The sequence below is a fragment of the Lissotriton helveticus genome, chromosome 3_1, assembly GCF_964261635.1.
Source record: "Lissotriton helveticus chromosome 3_1, aLisHel1.1, whole genome shotgun sequence".
NCBI classification, from domain to species: domain Eukaryota; kingdom Metazoa; phylum Chordata; class Amphibia; order Caudata; family Salamandridae; genus Lissotriton; species Lissotriton helveticus.
This window is the reverse complement of record NC_136061.1, coordinates 1737692961-1737719234: the sequence shown is the minus strand read 5'-3', so window position 1 is coordinate 1737719234 and position 26274 is coordinate 1737692961.

Sequence of the window (26274 nt, the reverse complement as noted above, 5' to 3'; positions counted from 1 at the left end):
TGCCATACACTACGAAATTGAGGACCTGGCAAAGGTAAATGTGTGGGAAAAAGTAGGTCATGGAATGGGTAAAGTTGGAAGTTGGTTTGCCAACTTAGGAAAGGGTATCGTTTGGTACATATTGAAGCCCATCATCATAGTAGTGATTTGTGTAATCACTTTGTGGGGATTGGTGCGTTTGTATCAATGGTATAGAGCAAATAGGTTACAGAGAGCTATGAAGAAACAGGAAGAAGAGTTGACAGCGATGCAGGACACTCAATATAAGAGTCTGAAAGCATTAGAGAGTATGAAAAGAAGTGGTACTGCCCTGTCTTCACTTTAAAGGTTCTACATTTTTAGTGTCATGGTAATGATGACCCCTAAAGGTCATCAAAGGGGGGACTGAGAGAGCACAAGTTTGAAAAAATGTATAAGTACGCCATATTTACAAGCACGTAGTTAGTTAACATGTACTTTGCACCAGAGTGTTTATATTTAGAAGTGAAATACACAGAGTGTCTTATATTCAGTAGTGAAATGCATAGAATGTTTAAGTAGAGTAACAATAATCATAACGGTGTGAGATTAAATGTAGAAATGTTGGAGTATATGTGAAAACCTCATGGTTCTCTCATGTTAAAAGAGTCATGTCCGAATTAAATGTAACTTGGATTCCAGTATTTTGTGTAGGCCTTAGGGCAATTCACAGCAAACCTGAACGTGCTGCTAAAAGAATGTGAGATAAAGTTGACATGGTTCTTTCAAAATGTACTATTGAACTTAGGGTTAAAAGTATATGCTTTATAGATGTGTTATTTTAGAAACGTATACGAGTTAAGAATGTTTGCTGTTTAAATCAAGTTAACGTTTTAAGAGTGCAGGAACCTGCTGCATGTAAATCAAGTAGGCCAGAACAGATAATGTCATGTAGTTTAAATCGTCATGTGCTCGTTAGAGGAGAGGTCGTGAGGTGTCCAGTATGGAGCTCTGAGAGTGTTTTATGGCCTAAGATATGGTGAAGTCTGGAATTTGAGGCCCACTGCAGGACGAGCTGTATGCAGGTGCGAGGGTCCTAATCAGCTCGAATGAAAGGGACTTTGTTCAGTGGCGCCTTGCGCAGGCCTGTAGGAGTTTCCAGGAATTTCAGGGGGTATCAGCGCACGGAAGAAGGAGCCTGGGAACCAAGGTCAACTTTAACGAGGGTCTTCAAGAGTACCATCATGGAGTTTGCCGCGGAAAGATGTACCACGTGAGGGGCGTCCCAAGGGGCGTTTCTATTGGAAATGTGATTTGGTATTAGGGAAAGTGACCCGGGAGGAGAGCAGAGCAGATGATTTTGGGAGCCTAAGGAAGCGGATGGGTAGGCAGATAGGCTGATCAGGAGAGACCCATTATCAGAGAAGAGACAAAGAGAAGTGCGTGATCTTCTTAGGAAATCACCACGGCTGACACCTAGAGGGTAAAGATCTTGTTAAGTAGGGATGTCATTTAGTATAGTGTAGGGACAGACTAACCTTAATTTTTCTTTCTGTAATGACTTTGAGGTTGCAACTTGTATTCATTGTGGCAACGCTCATGTTATTAGAAGTTGTACTTATTATCTTGTTCTTCAGACTCAGATTATTCAAAAAGTTCATGTTCATAGTGATTCCGATCTACCTCTTGAATCTCATTTTGAGAAGTTTGTATCTTCAGTTATCTTCGACTTTATATTAAATCTTTAAAACTATATTTTGGTCAGTGGTCATTTAGAGTGGTGTAAGTTCTTAAATTGATTGTTTATTGCGAGATTACCTTTTACTCAAGACAGGTACCAACGATTCAGTCGACAGGAAATGGGATTTGGTAAGATAATTAGTAACCAGTAATCCCGCGTTAGCACAGGTGTTAGCTTTTGGAGATATTCGCGCTTAGCGCGAATATCTCCATAAGTTGGTAATAGGAGATGGCGATGTTAGCGACTGTTTCCAGTCGCTAACATCTTGGCATGCCCACTTTGCATGTCATTAGTGATAAATTTCACTGACATGCAAAGTGGGGCCCAAGATGGTCCCTATCTCCTACTAGCTGTCGCTAACTGGTGTTAGCGACAGCTAGGTAATAGGGAGATAATTTTATCTCCGCTTTCTTGGCTCTTAAAGCCAAAAAAGCGGAGATAAACCCCCTTGATAATATGCCCCTATGTGTGCTGTGCAAGAAAAACCTCTACAACTTCGCCCACCCTTAGGAATAGCTTAGGAATAGCTTCAGATGCCAGCAGGGCGGATATTCCTTTCTCTTCCTCATGGGCATGCCGTTAAAACGAGTGTCAGTGAGTAAGGTCTTAATAACACCTATGATTCAAAGCAGCAAGAGTCAATGAGTTATGATTGAGGACTGCAAACAGTATATACACGCAAGCACTGTCAAAGCCAATAGGTTTGGCTTGTGTACAAGGCTTGCAATCAGTGGCACCCAAATTTAAATTAAAACCTACAGAGACCAACACTCTTATAAACAGTCATACATACAGCTGTGCATCGGGGGGGGGGGCATAAGATCATTTTTACATGGAACTAAAGGTGAAGTGAAGGAAGGGAGTACAGGGTGATGTGCACAAGGAAAGCACAAGCGTACCTGCACTAGGGAATCCTAGTAATGCACATCAGCAGAGATTTGGGTGAAACACTTAATGGGAGCATTGGTTTATTCGCCTTGAGGGAGCACAGAGCAGGCCCTGGAGAAATTTCCATTATGCTGGTGAAATTTCACGTAATTTTGATAACTTCACATTACATTTGTCAAGTCAAGTTTCCAAAAATCATGCTATTACACTATGCAACGTTCTGTTAGCATATAAAATGTAGCTCAAGCACGCAGAAACAATGCAATTTACCACACCGTGAGTACCTACGATTTGCAGCGTTGTTTAGTTTTATGCTGTTTTTGAGCACCAAATGTGTCTTCATATCCAATTTCACGCTGAGATACAAATCTAAATGCCAATTTTGCATAGTTCCACAAAACTTGGTGTAATTTTCTGAGATTTCGCATACTTACACAAATCCAAATTATATGAATTTTGCACACCTCTATATTTGAGTGCTGTGCAATAGGGAAGACTGTGATGTATAATTTGCAAGTACACAGCTGCCTTCATAAGTGAGACTGCAGGAGAAGTGACCTACGCCGAGATTGCTCTGCACTCTGATCTCGAGCTGGGACATGACTTGATTCTATACCCTTATTTCCAGTGATTGCCTGGTGACGATACAACAGTTTACACTGGATTATCTGTGAGCACACTATTTAATATATGAAGCCCTGATGAAGTTCCTAGTGTGACAGGAACACAACGCGTTGGCTGATTTTAATTCATATGCAACAATTTTTGAATAATAAAAAAAGATGATGGACTGAAATTTGCCATATTGAATTAATTTCTGGTGCACCTTTCATTTTGAAGTAAGCTGTCTTCATAATTGAGGTGATACAAACTAAAGCTTCATAGCGTCCCTCCCTCTCCCAGCTTCTCTTCAGATTTTACGTCTCTGTTCTTTCAAATACTACACTACATTGTGGCGAAATTTGATATTATACCCGAATACAGATCCACTTAGAGAGGGACATATTGAAGCAGAGTGCCTAACCTCATTTACTTGTGGATGAAAAAACATTACCCGTCTCTAAACAGATCACAGAAAGATCGTCTAATAATAGGAGGGATTAGTTCAAGGTCCTGACCAAATTTTAACACAGGCCTATAGTTTTACCTTACATTGTGTTGGAAGTCACAGAAGAATGTCAAATCTCAATACATCCTACTGTTTCCTCAAGACTGCAATGCCCATATTGTCAGAAGTCCAGTTTTTCTGGTTTTTCATTTTTGTTCCAACACTCTGAAGAAGCCTAAAGGGGCCTAATTGATGTGCACCATTTTATAAAATTAAAAAAACTAACTGCATCTAAGACTCAAGCTGGAATGGGCTTTCTCAAAATGTGCATGTCTCCCAGTAAGGAGTGAAATCGTTTGGGCCTGGGATATCTGAACCGGTGCATGGCCTCCAGTAAGGACTAAGGCTGAGAACTGGGATGTCTGAACATATGCCTGTCTCACCATGCCAGAATTGAGGCTGGTAGCTGGTTGAATTGAAGTCTGTCTGTGAGAATATGCTTGGATCCCAGGAAGGATCCTTAGTATAGGAATCGTTGAGCATAAGCATGTACTTGATAACTGGTTCTGTAAACCATAAAATAAAGGCCTCACAACAAATGCAGAACCTTCTGTAAAGACCGAGGTGGGATTTTATTTTCAATGGAAGACTTGGTCTGTGTAAAAAATTACCATAGATCTGCCATGGTATGCATGACCTTCAAGAAGCCCTGTACAGACGTATAGATGTATTTACAGATGTGTATGTAGAGTCAGGGGTTTTGATATAGTGCTACCAAGGGAGTTGATATACCTGACTTGCAAGACATTTTCCATCCACAATAGATGTAGCCTCTCACAAATCTTCTGAGAGGCACATCACAGTTCACAAACCTACCAGGACCTCCAGACAGTTTGTATGTAAATATAAATCAATGATTCACCAAAACTATAGTGAGGTAAAAAATATATTGTGTCAAAAAATGTTTTTTTACCACAATATCGTGTTCCTTCCAATATCCAAAATGTAAATGACAAAAATATACGGTGTCATTCTGATGTCGGTCAGACCGCAACTGATGACTTGTCGGTTGCGGTCTGACCGACATCTACTGCTGCAGTCTGACCACCGCATTACAATGTGTGCAGTCCAAGGCAGCAGGTGGAGGGACCATTGGACGTTTTCCAACAGTCTCCTTTAGCCCATTGGACCCTCACATGGACAGATTATCCCTACAATATGGGGCGGTGCCTGCTCAGGCACCGGCAAAGATATTACAATGTCCCTTTCTGCCTGCCCTTTCATGGTGGTTCGCCGACATGAAAAGGCAGGTGGAAAGTGATTTTGGGGGTCCCTTGGAGGGCCCCTTTCCCTCTGCACCTATAGAGTCCCCCCAAACAGCCTTGCACCTTGTGGGTGGCTCCGCATGGGTTCCATACCGCCTCTGGGGAAGGAATTAGTCGATCTTCAACTTCTAGTAAATGATTATACCACATCGAGATTTCCTTTTTAATTGGTAGAGCAGATTGACACAGCATCTCAATCTCTCCATTGCACCTTACCTCCTCCCTTTCCACTTCATACCAGGACACTAGTTGTAAGTATTTAAATCTCGATAGTCCTGTACCGATCTTGATGCTCAGGTATTAACAAGGATGCACCCGCTCTAGGTCCGCCAGCTCTTCTCAGGTGTTAATTCCTGCCCTCTTTATTGGTATGCTAGACTGTCTTTCAGGCACTCCGGAGTTCCAGGCGATTCCCAGACTGGAGACAGGTCCGAATAGTAGCCTATCCCCCAGCTACGTCTCGCCCTGTGCCACAGCTCCAAAGCTGCCCTCAGGACCTTAAAACGTACTCGCTTAAAGAATCTAGGCGACCCAAACTTGTACAGAAAGGCCTCTCCTCCTCCTTCAGCTCTCACCATCTCTCCCAGTAGTCTACCCCAAGCTGACTCTTCGGGTTTCACCTGTAACATCCGGATGCTCCTTAACTGGAATGCTACTGCATAGAGGCCGATGTCGGGAAGAGCCAGCCCTCCTTTAACTAATCTGCGTCTTAGTCTTTTCCATGTCAATCTGACCCCCATATCTCCCCAAACAAAGCTCCCAATCTTGCTCTGTATCTTACTAATGCTCTCTTTCGAGAAGGTGAGTGGTATGGCAGAAAATAAATATGAAAGTTTAGGGAGAATGACCTTCTTTACCAGATTGGCTTTCCCATAAATGGTTAAAGGAAGATCCCTCCATCTACTAAACAGACGGTCTATTTCTTTGGTCTCTCTGCTTAGATTGATCTGAGGAATTTTTTCCAGATCTTTCAAGATATAGATCCCCAGATATCTGAACTCTGTGCTCACTGGTCCCCTCCACTGCTCCATATTCCAGCACATAACCTTTGCTGCATAGCCTGACAGGGACCCAAATTCAACCAATAGCTCATCAACCCGAGGGATCTCCCTCTCTGGGTCACTGGTACAAAATATCAGGTCATCTGCATGAAGGGCTAATTTGGAGCTATAAAGTTCAGGCCCATACAGGGGGATTAGGTTGTTCAACCTTATAGCTTGCGCCAAGGGTTCAATATAAATGTTAAATAATAGGGAGAGACAGGGCACCCCTGTCTAGTTCCTCGCTTGATGTTAATACTTGATGTTAATAGGCCATTTAGAAGGATCCGCGCTGAGGATCCCTGATAGGAATTCAGTAGGGTTTGGATAAAAATGGGGCCAAACCCCATTACCTCCAAAACCTCCCATAGGTATACCCAGCAGACTCTATCAAACACCCTGGCCCCGTCTAATGCGACAATGGCCAAGAGGTCAGATCTTTGAACGGCTAGATCTATATTGCCTATCAATAGATGTGTCTGATCCTGGATTTGCCTTCCAGCCACGAACCCCTTCTGGTCCATATGTATCAGCTTTGGTACCAGTTTTGCCAAGCTCCCTGCCAAAATACCCATAAAGATCTTATAGTCGGCATTTAGTAGGGAGATTGGCCGATATGAATCAGCCCTCAAGGGGTCCTATCCTGGCTTTAAGATTAGAACTATTATTGCCTCCTTCCACGAGTTAGGTACTCTACCAGCTGGGCTGTATACTGAGTTAAAAAAGTGCCCAAAATGGGAGACAGCTCTTCTGCAAGATGCTTATATACTTCACTAGGAAGAAAGTCAGAGCCAGCAGCTTTTTTATTCTTTGATTTCTCAATCTGCTCTGTGATTTCCTCCAGCGTGATAGGAGCATCTAAACTGTTCCTACCCTCCTCGGACACTATAGGCAATAGTTTATTACTCAGCCACGAGCGAATGGAACAAGGGGATGGAGACTGGTCCTCTTTATAGAGGTCTGAAAACATCGAAAAGAGGCAAGATTGCATATCCTAATATTTACTTGATGTCTCCCCGTTACCATTAATAATCAGCTCTTTAATAACATTTCTGGTATGGTCAACTCTGGCTTTCCAAGTCAATAAAGCTCCTGCTTTTTCCCCATATTAGAAATTTTGCATATTTCTAGTGTCCCATTGCGCTCTACATCTTGCATCCAGCTTCCCACTATATTCCAGTCGGGCCTCATCTGAGTCCCCAATATTTAAGCCATTTCTGTCCTTCTCTAACTGGCTTATTCTTCCTTCGATATTTTTCAGTACCACAGCCTCTGAACTATTCTTGGAGCAAGTGATACCGTGTAATCTCCCCCTTAAGCATGCCTTATACGTGTCCCAGATAAAATCCATTGTTTAAGAGCCTTTATTCAACGGGAAAAATTCTAAAGTAAAGGCCTTCATAGTCTCAATAACTTCAGGGTCAAGGAGCATAGCCCTCTTTAATGTCCATCTTGGCTGAACCTGCAACCCTTTACTCTGAAAAGTAAACTGCAAGGGTGCGTGGTCCAAAAGGTGGCTTGGCATAATGGTGATCTCCTCTGCATTGTTCAAAAATTGTCTATCTATAAAAACATAGTCGATCCTAGAGGACTACACGAAATTCAAAGGGTGCACCAGGATCCCTTTAGAAGATATCCAGCTAAGCAAAAACCAAGGAAGATTCTGGTTAACTTTTTGACTTATACAGTTAAGGAGCAGATTCTGTCCTCCGCGCTAAAAGCAGGGTCCATCACTTTCAATAGCTCCAGTCCTTTCTCCTTTCAATTAGATCAGATATTTCGCATGCAACTGCTACTAGACAGTGGGAGTTGGGAAGGAGGTTGAAGAGTTTAACAATATCGGGGCTAAGGCACAGTTGAAGTTTCCAGCACTGCTCCGAGTAATGTGGAATAACCACATGCAAAGATCAAGGAGGAACAAGGGGCCAAAAAGTAGGGGGTGGAGGCAAAGAGATATGTAAACAATTAGCAATGCTTTAGAATTGTTTAGTGCGGGTTCTAGCGGGAACGAAGTTAATTTAGGATGTTGCATCTCAGGGGGGGGGCTGAATAGGCTTTGCCTTTTGGAAGGGAGGGTTCCGCATGGGAAGAAGGGGCACAGGCACATGGGGTTTTGGGAGGGGATTAGGGGGCCACCCGGGTGGGGAGCATTGGGTAAAAAAAACCAAAAAAATCTCATCTCACATTAATTTGCGATACTCTACGCAGAGTCGAGGAGTTAGTTATGTGGGCTATTCAGACAGAACGGGAAAATGGCAGGAAATCAAGGGTTGAGGAATAGAACGACCATCTTTGTCTCCTGGAATGTAAATGGATTGAGGTGCCCTCGTCGACAAAGGCTAGTCTTCAAATATTTGGAATTATCCACTGCCCATGTCTGTTTATTACAAGAGACACATTTGAGTTTAACAGAAAGCCGATCAATTTTTTCTAAAGTCCCGTGGATAAATTGTTTTAGTGTGTCTCCCCAGACGACCCATAGTAGAGGCATAGCAATATTGGTGAAACATGGTACTTCTTGTACCATTAAAAGAACTCAGACAGACTCCTCTGGGAGATGGGTAGTGGCCCAAATTACATTAAATGATATGGACATAGTGTGCGCCTCGTTTTATGGCCCTAATGTTGACGGCTCGACTTATATACTTAAGCTTGAATCAATATTGATGTTGGAATCACCCCCCTATATTGTGGGTGGGGATTTTAATGTCCTATTGGACCCCATAAAAGATAGGTCTAACTTAAATCACTATAAAGGCGCCCCAAAGATACGTCATGCAATTAATCAAGTTCATATAAATACAAATATATATTATAACTTTCTTTACACCCTATTCCCCTAAAAAATAACACAGTATTAAAATGACATTACTAACAAATGTCAACTGGCAAACAGGTTGGATATCCTTCATTTTGAATTGCCTTTACACTTCCAAACCACTGAACTCCCTTAGGTTTTGTAAATGGAAACATTCCCTGGTACATCTTTTTTTTTAACTAAAAAGAGATTGCTGAGGAAGCAATGTCCATTATCTCTGCAGAGATGAAGCCCCCCCCCTCCTCTCATGTAAAAAAGATGGAATGTTGTTAACTTCTTTGAGGTAGTCATCCAGTAAAACTCTGTTCTGTAAGCCTGTACATTCTGAACTACTCATTCATGTGGTGTGAAACATCACTAGTTGTGCACAGTGATACTTAATCACAACTCTCAGAGGGGGAAAAAGGAGACTGCTTACCTGTGGATTGTTCAGGACTTGAGAAGAATCATGGTTAAGGCTTATCCTTGATGATCTGCTTCTGGTCAGGAAGTATATACTGACGTGACATTAGATTTAATATTCTCTTCCCTGTCCTCAGAGGAACCGCTGGGTTGCCGGGTTTGTTTTGGGATATGTTGGTTTGTTAATGCTTGAAATGCTTTCAGCTTTGCTACTATGTTCAGAAAAGAATGTTACTGATAAAACTGACCTGTGTTGTTAATGGAAATAAAAATGTTCTTTCTGACAGTCAGAAAATGTTTCATTCTCAAACTATTTGTACTCGGGTACTACTAATGAAAACTGAGACTATCTCCAATTTCGTTTTTTTTTGTGACGCATGCTATTCACACATAATTGTCTCCTTAAAAGCATGGGGCCACATGCATCAATGTAGGATTTTGCATTTACTAAATTGCGAAAATTAAGGAATCGCAATTTAGGAATTGCAAAATCCTGTGCATCAAGAAATCCTAAAAGTTTTTAGGATTTCTTAATTTTCGGTATTTGCGATTCCTTAATTGCGAATCGCAATTAAGGAATGGCATTACATTGATTCCTATGGGCCTAGAGGCCCATAGGAATCAATGCCGTTTTGCACTTTTTTATTTTGCGAATCCCATTTGTTTGATGCATTGCAAGGGTGCAGAGGGGGGTCTAAAGGACCCCCCCTGCACCCCTGAAATGTATTTTAAAGTGCATGTTTCACACACACATGTCCTAAGGACATGTGTGTCTGTAACATGAAAGTTTAAAAAATGCATTTTTGAGCATTTTCATTACTTTTCGCAAATTACCACGAGGTTCAACCTCGTGGTAATTTGCACCCCCTAATTGCTAATTCCCAATTTGAAAAACAATCATGCATTGCTTTTAAGGAATCGCAAATTTGCGATTCCTTAAAAGCAATCGCATTTTTGGACATCACTAAAAATAGCGAATTTCACAAAAATGTATGATGCATCCCAAAAACTTATTTAGGAATCGTAAACGGCCGAATTTACCGATTCGCACCGTTTGCACTTCCTAAATAGGTTGATGCATGTGGCCCATGGTTTCTTATTTTATGGATACCGGACTCTCATCCACAATGATGCAGCAATGCTTCTTCCTCGAGTCCACTCCTAGCTAAGGATACCTTGTTCCTGACAAGCACCAAGACCTTTATTTTTTCTAGCCGTCCTAACAAAAATACTTCAGAACCTATTTATGAAAGTAGTAGCATAAGGCAGTGCAGCAAGTCACCTTGCTGTGCTGCCCTGCGCCACTGGGAAAGGGCAGGAATGGGCTTATTTAAGCAATACGTCCCAGTCCTGTCCATTACCCCTATGCTGGCACCGTTTTGCCGGCCTAAAGCCAATGCAGGCACCACTGTACATGGTGCAAGTGTGCTTGTGTTGTAGGCAGGATTGTTTTTGTGTAGGAAGGAGAACCTTCCTACAAAAAAACAATCCATAGAGGTGTTTTCCTAGAGCGCAGCACACCTGGAAAGATGAAAAAGCGAGGAAAAATACAGATATTACTCCTCTTTATGTCTCACCCGGACATATATATCTTATTAGCGCACTCCCAGGAATAACAGGTTTGGTCAATTTGGAAATGCGTCAAAAACCATGGGATTTGCGCGAGAACACCCACCGCAATGGTCATGGAACGCCTCCCTTGCGCAGAGTTAGTCAACGCAGCGATTTGTGCTGTGTTGCTTTACTCCAGATTTATGAAGCCACTCAAAGCCATGTATTGTGGCTTGGCGCGGTTTCATAAATCTGACTTAGAGGCTTGTGTCACGCATGTACCACTTTGCATGGTGCAAATGTGATGTAACCCTCTCATAAAAAGGCCCCACAGTATTTTTAAGAAAATTCCACTAGAGCAGGTCACTGACAACAAATACTTAGGTCTCATGCTTTACTGGAATATAAAAGGGGATGGGGCATGGCAAATGTTAACACCTTACTTTTAAGGACTGTAAATGCCTTGAAAAGGTTTGATTTGCGGTTTGGGGCTCTAGCTGTAGATTCCACTAATAAAGGCAGTAGCAGGCAAGTTAATACTGCAGACATTATATAGAGGTGAATTTGTTGATTTAGACCAGCGTGTCAACTGGGATTCACAGGTAAGTCTGTCTCTGAAAACTTTACTAGGTCCCCCATAGAGTTAGATGTTACAAGCAATAAGGCTCATGTTAGCTCTGATTCTTGAACTTATGCTTGCCAGGAAACATGCCTTAATCTGCGGCGGCTGGCACAGGTAAACGTGGTGAGGCTGTGGGTTGGGACACAGCAGAGTGGGAGGGGGCTAAGTCAACAAACGACGGAATAGGTATAATTAAATAAATAAATAATACCTATTCCATCGTCTGTCGACTTCCCCTCCGCCGCACCCTGCCCCGCCCTACCGCGCTTACCTATGCCAGGCGCCCCTGGCCTTAATGTTTCTCTATAGCATCAATCAATGCAATGGGAAAGAAAAACTTTCTTATTTGATGTTGCTGGACATAATGTTATCTTCATATGATTTTTAATCATCAGTCATGTCTGCAGTCATAGACCTACGATTTGGCATCTTTGAGACAGGCGACTCTATTCCACTGAGTACGTTGAAGAGAGTTCTTCGTGAAGGGATAAGGCATTGCTCAAAAGCTGGTGACAGAGCATATCTCATATTGAAACAGTCATCGCCAATTTGATTGTCTATCTAGGATGAGACAAGACCTGTCCATATGTGTCACAAGTCCCAGCTAAGCATCTAAGGAATATTATTCTCCATCTTCAGATAGGAAGTGATCCAAACTATAGAATTTCCATGCACAGAAAAAGAGTTTTGGAAAATAGTGTATATTGTTTCTGTGATCTAAAAATGAAATATTCAACTCATCCATCTTTTCCTAAAGAATAATCTTTTTTGTGTGAAAGGAAAAGGATACTATGTCCCATCTTTAGTATGGGCAAGAATAGGTAATGAAGCATGAGGCACTTTTTTTTGCTAATAAGTCATTTGATGTTGCAATCGTAATGTATACTCAGCTCATGCAAAGAAGGATGCTTTAACATTGTCTTGAGATGTCACTGTCAGATTAACATGAAAAGTCTACTTGTTGTAGGTTACATTATTGACGTATGGTTGTAACACCAGAAGTATATTTTATGATATATGACGAATTTGAAAGAATAATGAGGGATATTATTATTGACAAAAGAATGATCTTTTATTGTTTATATGTCTAGATGAATTGTAATGTAATCACTCTGAATATTATATATGTCTGGAAAAGAGGTTTATTTTATTTTTGTATTTTTATTTCTGGAAAATATGTTGTTTTATATTTGTATTTCCATATAAAATGATTATTGAAAAGAATACATCTAATAATAATAGAAACCTCTCTCAATCAGCAGCCTCCAAATCAACAAGCCTGCCTCAGACTTGGTGTATAAGGGTAATTTCCATTGAGTTATGTGAATTAATTAATTAGTTAATTAATTAATGAAAACTGAGAAACCACATTGGAGGAAACCAAATCATGGAAAACTAATAAAGGAAAGGCAAATTTTAGGGAATAAAAATAAGTTGGAAATTAAGGGAAACAATATAAAGCAAATATACTTTTAAGAAAAAACTAAAATGTCATTAAACTGGGTTAAAGTTCAGGACTGGTGAGAGTTTTTTGGGGTCAGGGTTGGGTAATGTTTGGGGGTGATCAGGGCTTTAGGGGTTAGGAATTGCTGGAGTTCCGGCATAGAGAAAAGTTTTTAGGGTTCAGGATTGGGTGGAAGTTAGGGGTGGTGGGGATATTTTAAGTATCAGGAATGAGTAGAGTTTGAGGGTATGATGTGTTTTCTAGAGTTCTGTGTTGTGTGTAGTGTAGGGGTGCTATGCAGTTTTAGTGTTCATGGATGGGAAGAGTTTAGGGCTGGTGAGGGTTATTAAGGTTTAGTGATGGGTAAAGGGTGGTGAAGAGTTTTTAGAGTTCCAGAGTGGGTGGAGTGTAGAGTTGGTGACTTGTTTTTAGGGGTCATGGATGGGTGGTGTTTAAGGGTGGGGAGGGTTTTTTATGGTTCAGGGATGGGTGGGGTTTGGCTGTTGTTGGAAAGTGGGTTATGAGTAGTGATAAATGTGTATCTAGCATTGGCAATAAGGCCACAAACACAGTCTGGGGCTCAGTACAGGTCTCAATAAATTATTCCCATGCTCAATCCTTGGTACATTGGCTGCGAGCAATCAGGCTTAATTTAAAAGACAGGTATGTAAAGCATTTAAAAACACCAATTCAGTGAATAATTAAGACAAAACTCACAATAAAAATCCAACACCAATTTATAAAAATAGCAAATATATTTATCTTGAAAATGTTACAAAAATGAAAACAATTCAAAGTAAGTACCTAAAGACATGAATTTTTAAAGATTTAGCACTATATAGCACATAGAAACCTATAGCGCCACATTGGAACATCTGGTTATACTTGAAGGGGACAAAGACAATGTTTCAGGCCGACCGCAATGGAACCCTGCTCAGAAACCCCTCGCACTAGGGCTTGGCCGAGATTTTACTTTTGCACTTAGACACTTTTCTGGAGATTTTTCTGCTGTGGGTCCCTTGATGCTCTTCACCATGCCGGGTTCAGTGAGGGCTAAGAGGCTTGCCTTCGAGGGAGTTCCCGGTCACACACTGGAAGTTGGACATCTGGAACTTTTTAGTGGGATGAACAAGTAGGGCATGCCGGTTCGCGGTTGAAGGTAGCCGGCTAGGCTTTTGCAGTTGAGTCAGTCCTCATCTTAAGCTTTTTTCCAAAGTTGCTCAAAACTTCTCCAAACTCCTGAACTTCTTCCTTAAGTTCCTCTGGGGGTTCCAATGTGTACAAAACACAATCCAAGTGTCTGGAGTCTCCAAGATGATCTTTGAAAGTTTGCGACTTCAGTTCCCACAATCCACTCGGACAAAGCCCTCACAAATACACTGAATGCACTCCAAGCTGGGGATTCTTGGTGGTGATGATCCAGGTGAGCTCTGCTGGCATGTAGCTTGCAGGGAATCCACTTGTTATTCATGGTACATCCAAAGGGCTGAAGTTCCAGATAATGCAGCAGGCACAGTCAGTCAGAATGCAGGGCCTGGGGCTGCAAATCAAGTTTCCAGCTTGAAAAGCCTTCTTCTTTTAACTCTGCATCTCTCTCATATTTATTCAGTGTTCTCTTAGGTCAAGCATGGCAACACCGCAGAGCATGACTACTTCCTCCAAAGTGTGGCTTAATGGTCTCCCAGAAAGAATTATTCCTCTAAAGTTCAATATGGCTGAATTCTAAAGGGCAAGAACTAGTTAAACCAATCTCTAGTATGGCTTATTTCAATAGCTCTCCTCCCCTGACAACTGCAAATTCCTTCCTTAAGCCTGCCATCTGGCTGGGTCAGAGAGAATGGGGGTAGACAGACCTGGCCTTTTCTGCCTGTCTCATTCTTCCTTTAAAGTGCTTGCTTTACGACCCGTGCCCCTGCTCTGGAATTCCTGTGTAGCAGAGCTCTCTCCTACCAGATAGCCTCTCTTCCTCAGCGCCACTTATCACTTCATCAAAGCAGCCTGGCTAATCCTGACCAATCAGGGAAGTAGGCAGGAAGGCTGAATATTGGCTTACAGACAAAAACGGCGTATAATTTCTTTTCTGTATATTTCAGGATAAACTCAACAATTGCATATTGTTGGATTTATCAATACCATTCTCGTAAGTCCTTGAATTATATTTTTTTGAATTCCTAGCAATAGTTAGGAGTTTATAACTGATTGAAATGTTACCCTACGTGGCTTGGGATCTACAATGGGGAAAATGAAATGAGCAATTTCTGCAACACCTGGGAATGTAAAGAATCTTACATAAGGACCCTGCTTACATCTACATGACCCTCCCCCCGGGGACACCTAGGGGAGACTTTAGGGGTCCTAAATATACAAACATAGTGTAGATCCACACTCCACAGTGCACCTAGCACAAAAGTCAATTTTGAGAGGCACTTTACTAGAATGGGGGCAGTGAATTTTCTCTATCCCCAGGGCATATAAAACCTCTTTTACAGGGGCCTTCTTTATAAGTAACTGACCCTCCACCCCTGGGACACCGAAATGACAAAATATTGTAATTTATCATTTTGTAAGTGCCCCTACCACCAAAGTCGAGTTTAGGCACAATTTACATTTAACAGCAGTTCTGCAACAAAGGGCTGATTTTAAAATGACCTCAGGCTCTCAGCAGTGCACACATGCAAGTGGGGCTGCTGACCTCTAAACTGCCATGCCCTATCATATACTAGTGGCTTAAATGTAGTTTAATCCCCCTGTCTTGTTAGGTACCAGGGACTGAGCGGGTAGGTCATGCCAATTATTTTTTTTTATTGTTACTTTTTATTATATAAAACAAAGGAAACAACACATCAAACATACAATCAAGGCAATACAGCAATAATACAGACATTAGGTCCGCGCTCAAGTAGGACGGGAGATACATGACAACAGGAGAAAGAATTTTCGGATACAGATGAGGGGGGGGGCGCCAAAAGTAGAATTGCATATAAACAGCACATTACACCACTGCTAGAAGGAATGCGGTCAGGGCGACTGGGAATGACTAGGAATACCAGTGAGTGGGGGCGTACAGATGTCTCCACGGTATGAGTTCCACTGGTCCCAAATCTTCCCCCATTTTTTGGGTCTGCCTCTTGCCATATACACTGTTTTCTCCCTGAACATGCACCAGTCCAGGCTCTCTTTCCAAGCAGTCACTGTAGGCGGCCTCGAGGACCCCACAACTGTGCAATATCCCTCTTCGCAACCATATTGGCAAGAGTCACCCACCGAAGATGCGACACGTCATAATCATTCGGACCCCACACATTCAATAAACATTGTCGGGCTTCCGGCATCATCACTACACCCGTTACTTCATCCATCACCTCATGTATACGTTTCCAAAATCGCACCACCTCAGGGCATTCCCATATGATATGGAGATAGGTGCCAAGGAGACCACACCCACGCCTACACATGCCATCTGTGGAATAGCCCATATGGATCAGACGGGGACCGGTGACATAAATTCTGTGGAGGATCTTGAGTTGAACCAGACGGAGGCGGGCTGGAATTGCCACCTCCCTGGGAGAGGAGATCGCGGACTGCCAGTCCTCATCATCAAGTTCAATACCATCAGTAATCCAAGCTGCACGAAGGCGATCAAGCAGACTCGAATGGTCATTAATCATTTTCTTATAGAACAATGAAATAGTACTGTCTGGCACATGACTGTCTAGTATGCGATCTTCGAGGGGGGAGGATTCCGGAATGTCACTACCCACTGGTAACACAGAGTTCAGAGCATGGCGTATCTGGACATAACGAAATTGTTCCCTGTCACTCAGCTTGTACTCTACTTGCAGATCCGAGAAGGTCTTCACCTCTCCTTTAACCCAGAGATCACGCACCTTACTAATACCGATAGTGTCCCATTTATCGAATCCCTGCGTCCGCCACAGGCCACCCAACTTCGCAGAGGCATAGAGCGGAGTCGCACCAGTTATTTTATCACTCCAGCCCATAGCCGCCGTTGCGCTATGCCATACCCGCACGGCTATAGCGGTAGGTCCCGAGAGTTGTGAACGCGAGGGTCCCGAATAAAGCGCCCTGTAGTAATCACCACCCGGGAGCAGCCACTTATCCATTTCAAGTGCTGTGTTCAACGCCGGGCCATACATCCCGTGGTTGATGGCAGCAAGGTGGGAGGCCCAATAATACCGACGCATATCCGGGAGCGCTATACCGCCATCATACCAGGGAAGTGTCAATTTTGGAGGAGCGATGCGGGAACGTCCGTCCCATAATAATTGTCTCTGCAACGATTCTACTTCCCGAAAATATCCCGACGGGATGACATCAAAACTATTCTGAAGTGCGTATAGGAACCGCGGTAAGGACATCATTTGAAAAAGAGCCGCACGCCCAAGGGGAGATAACGGTAATTTACGCCAACGCGCTACATCGGAGCGCAACCTTTGAAGCGGGGGGAGTAAATTGCGTTCATAGCGAACCGCGGGATCCAACGAGATGAACACACCTAAGTACTTAAAGCCAGACTGCGACAACTGGATGGGACAGCCCCGCGGCAAACGAGGGACATCACCCGCAAGGACGTAAATGTAGGATTTCGACCAATTAATGATAAGGCCCGAATTCTTCCCGAAGGAGTTAAGTACGTCAAACAATACGTTGAGCGATTTTTGGGGAGAGGTGAGGTACAATAAAATATCATCCGCGTATAAGGAAATGCGATCTTCAAATTCCGGTGTCCAACGTATACCCTTCAGCGAAGGTTCCCACCGTGGCCAAGCGGCGAGTGGCTCCAACGCCAAAGCAAAGAGGAGCGGGGACAACGGACAACCCTGCCGCGTGCCCCTCCCAAGAGCAAAAGGCACGGAGACACAGCCATTGACCACCACCTGTGCCAGTGGCGTTTCATACAGGAGTTTGACCCAACCAATAAAGCCAGCGCCAAATCCAAACTTGGCGAGTACCGCCCAGAGATAAGACCATTCGATTGTATCAAAGGCCATCGTGGCGTCTAAGGACGCCAAGATGGCCGGTTCACGCAGCGTCGGGGCCCTAGCGAGAACACCATGCAAACATCGCAAATTTAATGCCGTGTTACGGTGCGGGATAAAACCCAATTGATCCGGATGAATCAGGTCGCTAATAACCGTAATCAGACGATTAGCAAGTAATTTGGCGAGGATCTTAGGCTCCGCATTTAAGAGCGAAATGGGTCTATAGGACGAGCAAAGATCCCTCGGCTTACCCTCCTTATGGATCACCACAATGGTAGCAAGACGCTGATCTCTAGGGAGGGAGCCACTGTCTCGCGCAGCCAAAAACATATCACGGAGACAGGGAGCTAAAGTATCAGGGCGTAATTTATACAGTTCAATAGGAAGGCCGTTGGGACCCAGAGCTTTGCCGGACCGAATGGAGCGTAGAGCGAGAGCCACCTCATCCACAGAGGGCGTGGCATCCAAATAGTCCCGATCCGATTCCGACAAACATGGAAGTGCTACATCTCGGAGCAACAACTGCGAATCCTCCTCGGGCCTGTCAGACACCGAGGTATAGACCTTTCGAAAGTAATCAGCAAAGCATTCAACAATTTCGACAGGGTCCATTACACGCACACCACCACATGCCTCAACCACCGGAACCACTCGACTCGCTCTATCACTTCTGTCCAGCCAGGCAATTAACTTTCCTGCTTTATCACCCACATCATATAGCCGTCCCAGCTGGTCCCTACTCATCATCTTTGCCGCATCAGTAACCAGTGTTTTATATTCTAATTGTTTAAGGCGGAGGACATGTAATGCCTCTCGAGTGACCTCTCGTTCCAATGCAGTCTCCAGGTCTGTGATTTCAGTCTCGAGCTGAACAATGGCCTCATTCTTACATTTCTTTGCTTACCCCACCAAAGACAATGCCTGTCCCCTGATCACAGTCTTAAAAGCTTCCCATAACGAAACAGGTGAGGATACAGAACCAGCATTCTCAGTAAAATACAGATCAAATGATTTAATCAATTCAGTGCGAGTCTTAGGGTTAAGAAGATACCAGGGGTTAATCGGGGCCACCCTCCCTTCAGCGCCGATGGTAAGATTAAAATGAAACCAAATAGGGGAATGATCCGATACACCCCGGGCCAGGTGTTTAATCTCTCCAATCGAAGGGGACAGGGCAGCCGGTATTAGGATATAATCCAATCTAGAAAGACTACCATGAGCTCCCTAATGGAAAGTAAACTGTGTTTGCTCTGGATGCATTAGTCCCCAACAATCTATAAGTCCCAATGTTTCCAGGAAGTCACCCAACCAGGATTGCGCAGCAGGAAGGTCTCGGGCGGATAGCGATCTATTCTGCCAGAAATGACGGAGTTAAAATCACCACCCAGTATCAAAACACCCTCCGGGAGACCCAGAACCATCCGCCCCAGATCTGTAAATGTCGTGGATTGTAAGCCCAGAGGGACATACACCGACACCAACGAGATTGGTTTTCCCTCCCACCGCCCAACTAGTGCAACATATCGACCCCTGGCATCAAGGATCACATCGTCAACCTCGAGGGGGAGGGAAACCCGGAGCAAAATACCCACTCCTCTAGAACTAGTTGTAAATCCAGAATGGGCAGCAAGACGATAACCCCGTCTATTAAGAGCATAACAAGTATTTCCTATCAAGTGTTTCTCCTGTAGCAAAACGACATCAGGCGAAAGGCACCGCAACAGCTGCATAACCACCCCTCTCTTTATACGATCCCCCAACCCATTCACATTCCAGCATAATACCCTCAACCCCCTACCCCCATCCAAATCCACAATGAACTCCCATCGCAAAACGAGCATCACACCAATGTCAAAGTTAATGAAAGTGCCCTGCCTTGTGAAAGAAAAAACAAACAATCTCAAAACATGACCCCCCCACCCCCCAAGTTCCCCAACACAACTACCCCCCACCCTGCACCCCTGCACCGACTCGAAAGCCACCCCAATTTGCAGCGTGCCTGTCGCCCTGACAATTACAAACAAAGAACTAATCTACACAAAGAGAACCCCAGAGGAGGAAAGGGGTCCCGCCATTCCCGCTACCTCCCGAATACGAATGGAATGATCAAGGAAGTCAGTGAGCCTCAGCTGGATACGCTGAACAGCGTTCCGGACACAGGTACCATAATCATTCTTGGTCCATCAGTCCCCCCTCAGCACCACCAGCACGTTCCTGGCCAGCACGGTGAGCCGGCAAAGTGTCCAACCAGTCACCCGCTTCCTCAGGCCTGACAAAGAAGAATGTTCGATTGTCATATTCAACACGCAGTCGGGCCGGGAATAACATTGCGTATTTTAGTTCCATGTCTCTTAGCCGCCATTTCACCCCTTGAAATCCCATGCGTTGTTTCTGGACCGATTGGGAAAAGTCCGGATAAAAGTTCACAGCAGCGTTCTCGAACTGCGTAGGGCCGCTTGTCCGTGTCACCTGCAGAATGGCGTCGCGTTCTCTGAAGTTGAAAATCCGTGCAATAATCGGACGGGGTGGAAAACCGGGCTTCGCCTGTCCCCCTGGCACTCTGTGCGCACGTTCGATGGCAAAGAACTTACTCAGGCTCTTCGGTGCAAGATGATTAGGAATGAGGTCCTCCACTCGAAGATCTGTGGCGAGTGAACTAGAATCTTCCGGGACCCTAATAATACGCACGTTGTTGCGCCGTGCACGGCCTTCAAAATCCTCCAATCGACGAGCAAAAAAGTAATTAGCAGATCTAAGGTTGCGCACTTCTGTTTGCAAGTCGGACACGTCCGTGGTTAGGCTGGACCTCTTTATGTCCAATGACTTCACCTTCTCGTTTGTCTCGGCCAAATCAGTTCGAATGCGGTTGAAGTCAATAGCCACCGTGTCCAACTTCAGAGCCAGGGCTTCATACTGTTGGCCAATGGAAGACTGAATACCAGCAATGGCGCCCATCACGTCCTGTAGCGTTAATTCCGCCAATGCAGCAGGATCATCGACAGCCTCCTCCCGGGCCTTAGGTGTGCCCCCAGGGGATCCTTTAGAAAGTGTGTAGCGATCCATGACATTTGTCTGGGTTGAACCTCCACGGATAGTGGTCTTGACTTTCCGTTTTTCACCCTCGGGCTTGCCCATCATGGCGAGCCGGGTGCCCCGGAAGGGAGGTTTGGGATCTGGTCCAAATGGCTCCCTAAAATTCACACACAAGAATACAGGAGGCGAAGTTGGGCCAAATGGAGTCCACAGCCAAACAGTCGCTAGCTCTAAGCTCGAGGAGCCGGCAACAGAGCTCGTCCGATCAACAGACACACCACAGATGAGTGCGCTGGAGAAACAAAACCGAAAGTGAAGTGAGGTTGTGGTCTGATCCCCTCAAGCCGTTGTTGTTGAATTACGACCTGGGCACTGCTACAACTCAAGGTCCAGGCTGTTCCATGGAGAAGGCCACAAATTTCAAGACGGCAAAGCTCGGGGACCCTGTGTCCGATTCCGACCCAGAAACCTGCTAGAACAACAGCCGGGTTGTGTCTTCAATGATCTTCCATAAAATCAGGATATTATCCAGGATAAATGCGGGAGGCAGCGTGGGTCCTCGGGAGCCCTGTGCTCACGCGGCCATCTCGGATGCGCGCGTATCTCCTCCGGTCATGCCAATTATAAGTGTACCCTAATATACATGGTACCCTCAAGTATATGTGTGTTTTTACTATAGCACTGACCATGGCCTGGTTAACCAGAGCCCAGGGACAGTCAGTTACCACCAGGACCAGTCAGCAAAAAAGAGGGGTGCACATGGCACACAGGAAGACTTTGCAACAGGTTTGGTGAGGGACTTTAAGGAGTCAGGGTTGGTTGGAGGGTAGGTACAGAAAGTGTTTGTTTATGGGAGTAGTTTAGGACCAGGCATTGGTTTGCAATGAGAGGCTTTTTGGTGTCTGGAAAGTGTATTGTTTAGCAGTAGAGGGGCTATTAGGGTTCAAGGAGGGATGTAGTTCAGGTGTGTGAAGGGGTTGGGAAGGGTCAGGGGTGGTGAAGGGTCAACAAATTGAAAGCATCCAAAGTAATTGTTTGACAATGTAAGATACGTAAATATGAAATAATGACACCTAAAGCACTGTAATGAATACCTCCGGCAAAACCGTTTCTGAAGTGAAATCTGCAACCATTATATTTACACCTTAAAAAATAAGCATACAAAAGCTAATTTTGATCACAAAGACATTCTATGAATTGGTTTCAATGAAATTGTAAATGTCATTTGGTATGAACATTTCCATTAACCATTTAGATGAAATGGTTAATCAGTAATGGTATTCCATGAAATAATTCTTTTATGAAATGACATACAACCCACTTCCATACCAGGTTTATAGGAAATCTGCATTGTACACATTCACATACTTTTAATCTAAAGTAGTATCATTTACACCACCATTGAATATTCTGAAAATGTGGCAGGGCTCTATGCACTGACTGTAATATTTGTAATAATCCACAGTGAAATGTTTTTCATGTGATGTATGTAATGCTTCTGACTAGGTTTAAGGAAGAGACAAGCCAGTTATTGATATGTCTAAGGCAGATTTATTGGAACTTGGCAAGGAGACTGCTTGTTATGAAAAAAAAGCACTAACCTTTTTGCAACTATTCTGCTGTGTTTTAGAAAAGCACAGTAAACTCAGGGTGGGGCTAGGCAGAAAGAGGATGAAGAAATTAAACTAAATACAACAGTGATGTGCACCAATTAATATGCATAGTGTAATGCTGCCCCTCTTATTTTATGGTGAGCTGCTGCGCCATAACCTGTTTTATAAATATTACTAGTACAATCATCCATATAATCCTATACCTTACAGAGTGATTATTTCCCAGAACCTTGAAAAACAATAAAATAACTAGTATGGAGGTTAGTTATTATTAGCATCTATTTCAAGTGCTTTATGGGCCACATATAGAGCTCAGTAAACTGAGGGGCATAATTATCAAAGTTTGCACCGCCCTTGTGGCTGTAGGGATTTAGAAAAAAATGCAGTTTGAGGCCACTTTCAACAAATAACTACCACTATCCCTTCTGTAAGCCACATACCTGATTGGGTGCATTTGTGGGTGGATCTAGTTAGCCGGCGGCAGGTATTTAAGGCCCTGCCTACTTGACGCTGGTGCTTGGTTTCCTTTCTGGTTCTGGTCACGGGAAGGTCTTCACCGGCTGTTGCTCCTGGATACGCTCTTGGAATTCTTGGAACCTTGCCCTGCAAGGGATGCGTGCCCCGGGATTTGGACAACACTCCTTGGGACCCTTGTTGGGACATTTCTAATATCCTTCTCTCCCTTCCTGTTTTCGGGTCTGTTTTCATCCCTTATCGGGCTTCGTTAGTGTTAGAGAAAGTACGGGCAAAGCAACACGGCTGCGTTCCCGTCTTCCTCTCACTGTTTCCTGGATTTAGTTAACCGTATGGGGAAATTCGGGCATTATGACGGAGAAGTCCTAGCCAGCAGTTGGCGGGCTCTCCTCTTCCCTAATTTATGTTTTTGAGGGTTTTTTAGCTCACCTTGTCTTTTCCGCCTGATTTTTATTATGAGTGGAGAGTAGGTGTCATCTTTTTGGGGTTCAGGGAGATTGGACGTTTTTTATTCCCAAATTCCTTTTTATTGTGTACAAATCCTTCACTGCTTACTGATTTGACTAACGAGTAGGAAGAGTTCTATCTTGAGTATATACTCTTTCTTAAAGTTCCACGATCATCTGGAAGGGGTAAGAATAATGTTAAACTTGCATCCATGTGCATCAGATCATGTATGTTTGCTTTTGTGTATAGCATCCTGTTAAATTACATTACTTATTTTTCTCTCTTCTCAAGGCCACCTGTTCCTTCCTTACATTCTATCGCTGGTCATGCAGAGAGGCAGAGGGAAGCATTGTCTGAATTGTTTTTTCTTTTCCCTGTTTTCCCCCACCTTCTCCCAGCGCCTTTGTTAGCTGTCACCCTTATATATATGTAAGGGTGGCAGCAACTGCAGCAAGGGTAGCAGATTGGGATACACTATGCTCCTGCAGTGTTGGACTAAGTGGAGGCAGAACAGTGGCATAGAAGGGGGAGCAAGGGCGACAGAAAACCTAGAGGAGATTTACCAAGCCATGGAAGCCCACTGATAGTAGCCCTGCGTGGCTTGGTAAATCTGGAGTTGCACAAGGCTGCATTTTTTTGCCCCAGGAAGGCATACCATGGGTGGAACTTGGGTGTTCCTATTTGTCCATCCATGGATCCTGAAGCTTTCCCAGATTTACCAATGCTGGTAGACCTGGGAATGTGCCAGAATGCTACGGGTCCCCAGGGGATGAATAACGAGAATAAATATCTTTATTTCTCCTCGTTCTTTCCACGGCTCCCGAGAGGATGTATAACAAGAAGAAACATCTTTATTTCTCCTCGTTATTTCCACTTTCTATGTGTGCTGCAGAATGCAGAAAGAGTAAAATGTCTCAAGGGATTATTTTTGTACAGGTGGGTGTCCATTACTACACAAAAAGACGTCCTGCCTGTAAATGCGTGCCCCGGGATTTGGACAAGACTCCTTGGGACCCTTGTTTGGACATTTCTAATATCCTTCCCTCCCTTCCTGTTTTCTGTTTTTTTTCATTACTTATCGGGCTTCGATAGTGTTAGAGAAAGTACGGGCAAAGCAACACGGCTGCGTTCCCGTCTTCCTCTCACTGTTTCCTGGATTTAGTTAACCGGTCCACATCGTATGGGGAAATTCGGGCATTATGACTGAGAAGTACTAGCCAGCAGGTGGCGGGCTCTCCTCTTCCCTAATTTATGTTCTTGAGGGATTTTTGGCTCACCTTGTCTTTTTCCCCTTATGTTTATTAATGGATGAGAGTAGGTGTCATCTTTTTGGGGTTCAGGGATATTGGATGTTTTGTAATCCCAAATTCCTTTTTATTGTGGACAAATCCTTCACCACTTCCTGATTTGACTAACGAGTAGGAAGAGTTCTATCTTGAGTATATACTCTTTTTTAAAGTTCCATGATCATCTGGAAGGGGTAAGAATAACGTTAAACCTGTATCCATGTGCACCAGATCACGTATGTTTGCTTTTGTGTACAGCATCCTGTTAAATTACATTACTTCATTTTCTCTCTTCTCAAGGCCACCTGTTCCTTCCTTACATTCCATCGCTGGGCGTGCAGAGAACCAGAGGGAAGCATTGTCTGATTTGTTTTTTCTTTTCCCTGTTTTCCCCACCTTCTCCCGTCCCCTTTGTTAGCTGTCACCGTTATATATAAGTATGGGTGGCAGCAACTGCGGCGAGGGTAGCGGGTTAGGATACACTTTGCTCCTGCAGTGTTGGGCTAATATCAGAGTGGTGGCAGAACATTGGCATGGAAGGGGGTGCAAAGGTGACACAAAACCTAGAGGAGATTTACCAAGTCATGCAAGCCCACTGATAGTAGCCGTGCGTTGCTTGATAAATCTGGAGTAACGCAAGGCTGCATTTTTTTGCCCAAAGGAAGGCATACCATGGGTGGAATGTGGGTGTTCCTATTTGTCCATCCATGGATCATGAAGCTTTCCCAGATTTAAGAATACTGGTAGACCTGGGAATGTGTGAGAATGCTACGGGTCCCCAGGGGATGAATATCGAGAAGAAATATCTTTATTTCTCCTCGTTCTTTCCACTTTCTATGTGTGCTGCAGAATGCAGAAAGAGTAAAATGTCTCAAGGGATTGTTTTGTACAGGGGGGTGTCCATTCCTACAAAAAAAGAAATCCTGCCTGTAAAGCAGGCACCCTTGCATCATAGGGAGCAGTTTGTCTGCCAGCTCAAGCAGAGAACAGGATTACACCATATAATGTTAAATATGTTGAATTTTTGCCATCTCCCTTTCACACAGCCCTGTACAGCAAGGAGGCTTGCTGTGTTGGGCTGCGTAAAATGCTGATAAATATGGCCCTGAGTTTTCACCACAGCTGCGATCAATGTGAAACGTCAGGTTACAATTAGATCCCTGTGTTCTGCTTGTATTAGGTAAGTGTAATCTTGCCTAGATCTTCTTTATTGGACTACCTGTAGATCTCACAATTTCCTCTATTTCTTATGCTCACTCCAACTGCTTAGCTTTCTCTGGCAGAAGAGTTGGTTCACACTGAAATATCTCTAGACAATTGCAGTCTCAAGGGAAATTCTGTCTAGATTATTTGTCCTTGGAAACAGAAGATGAAAATGCGGATCTCGCAGTGAAAAGCATCCAGAAAGTCCCAATTTTCATGTGGATAAAACCCTTCGGTAGCACAAGGAAAACCCATGGTTCTTGCAATAAATATGTGTGCTGTGCAAGAAAAACCTATGCAACTTCGCCCACCCTTAGGCATAGCTGCAGATCCCAGCAGGGCTTATATTCCTTTCTCTTCCTCATGCGCATGCCGCTA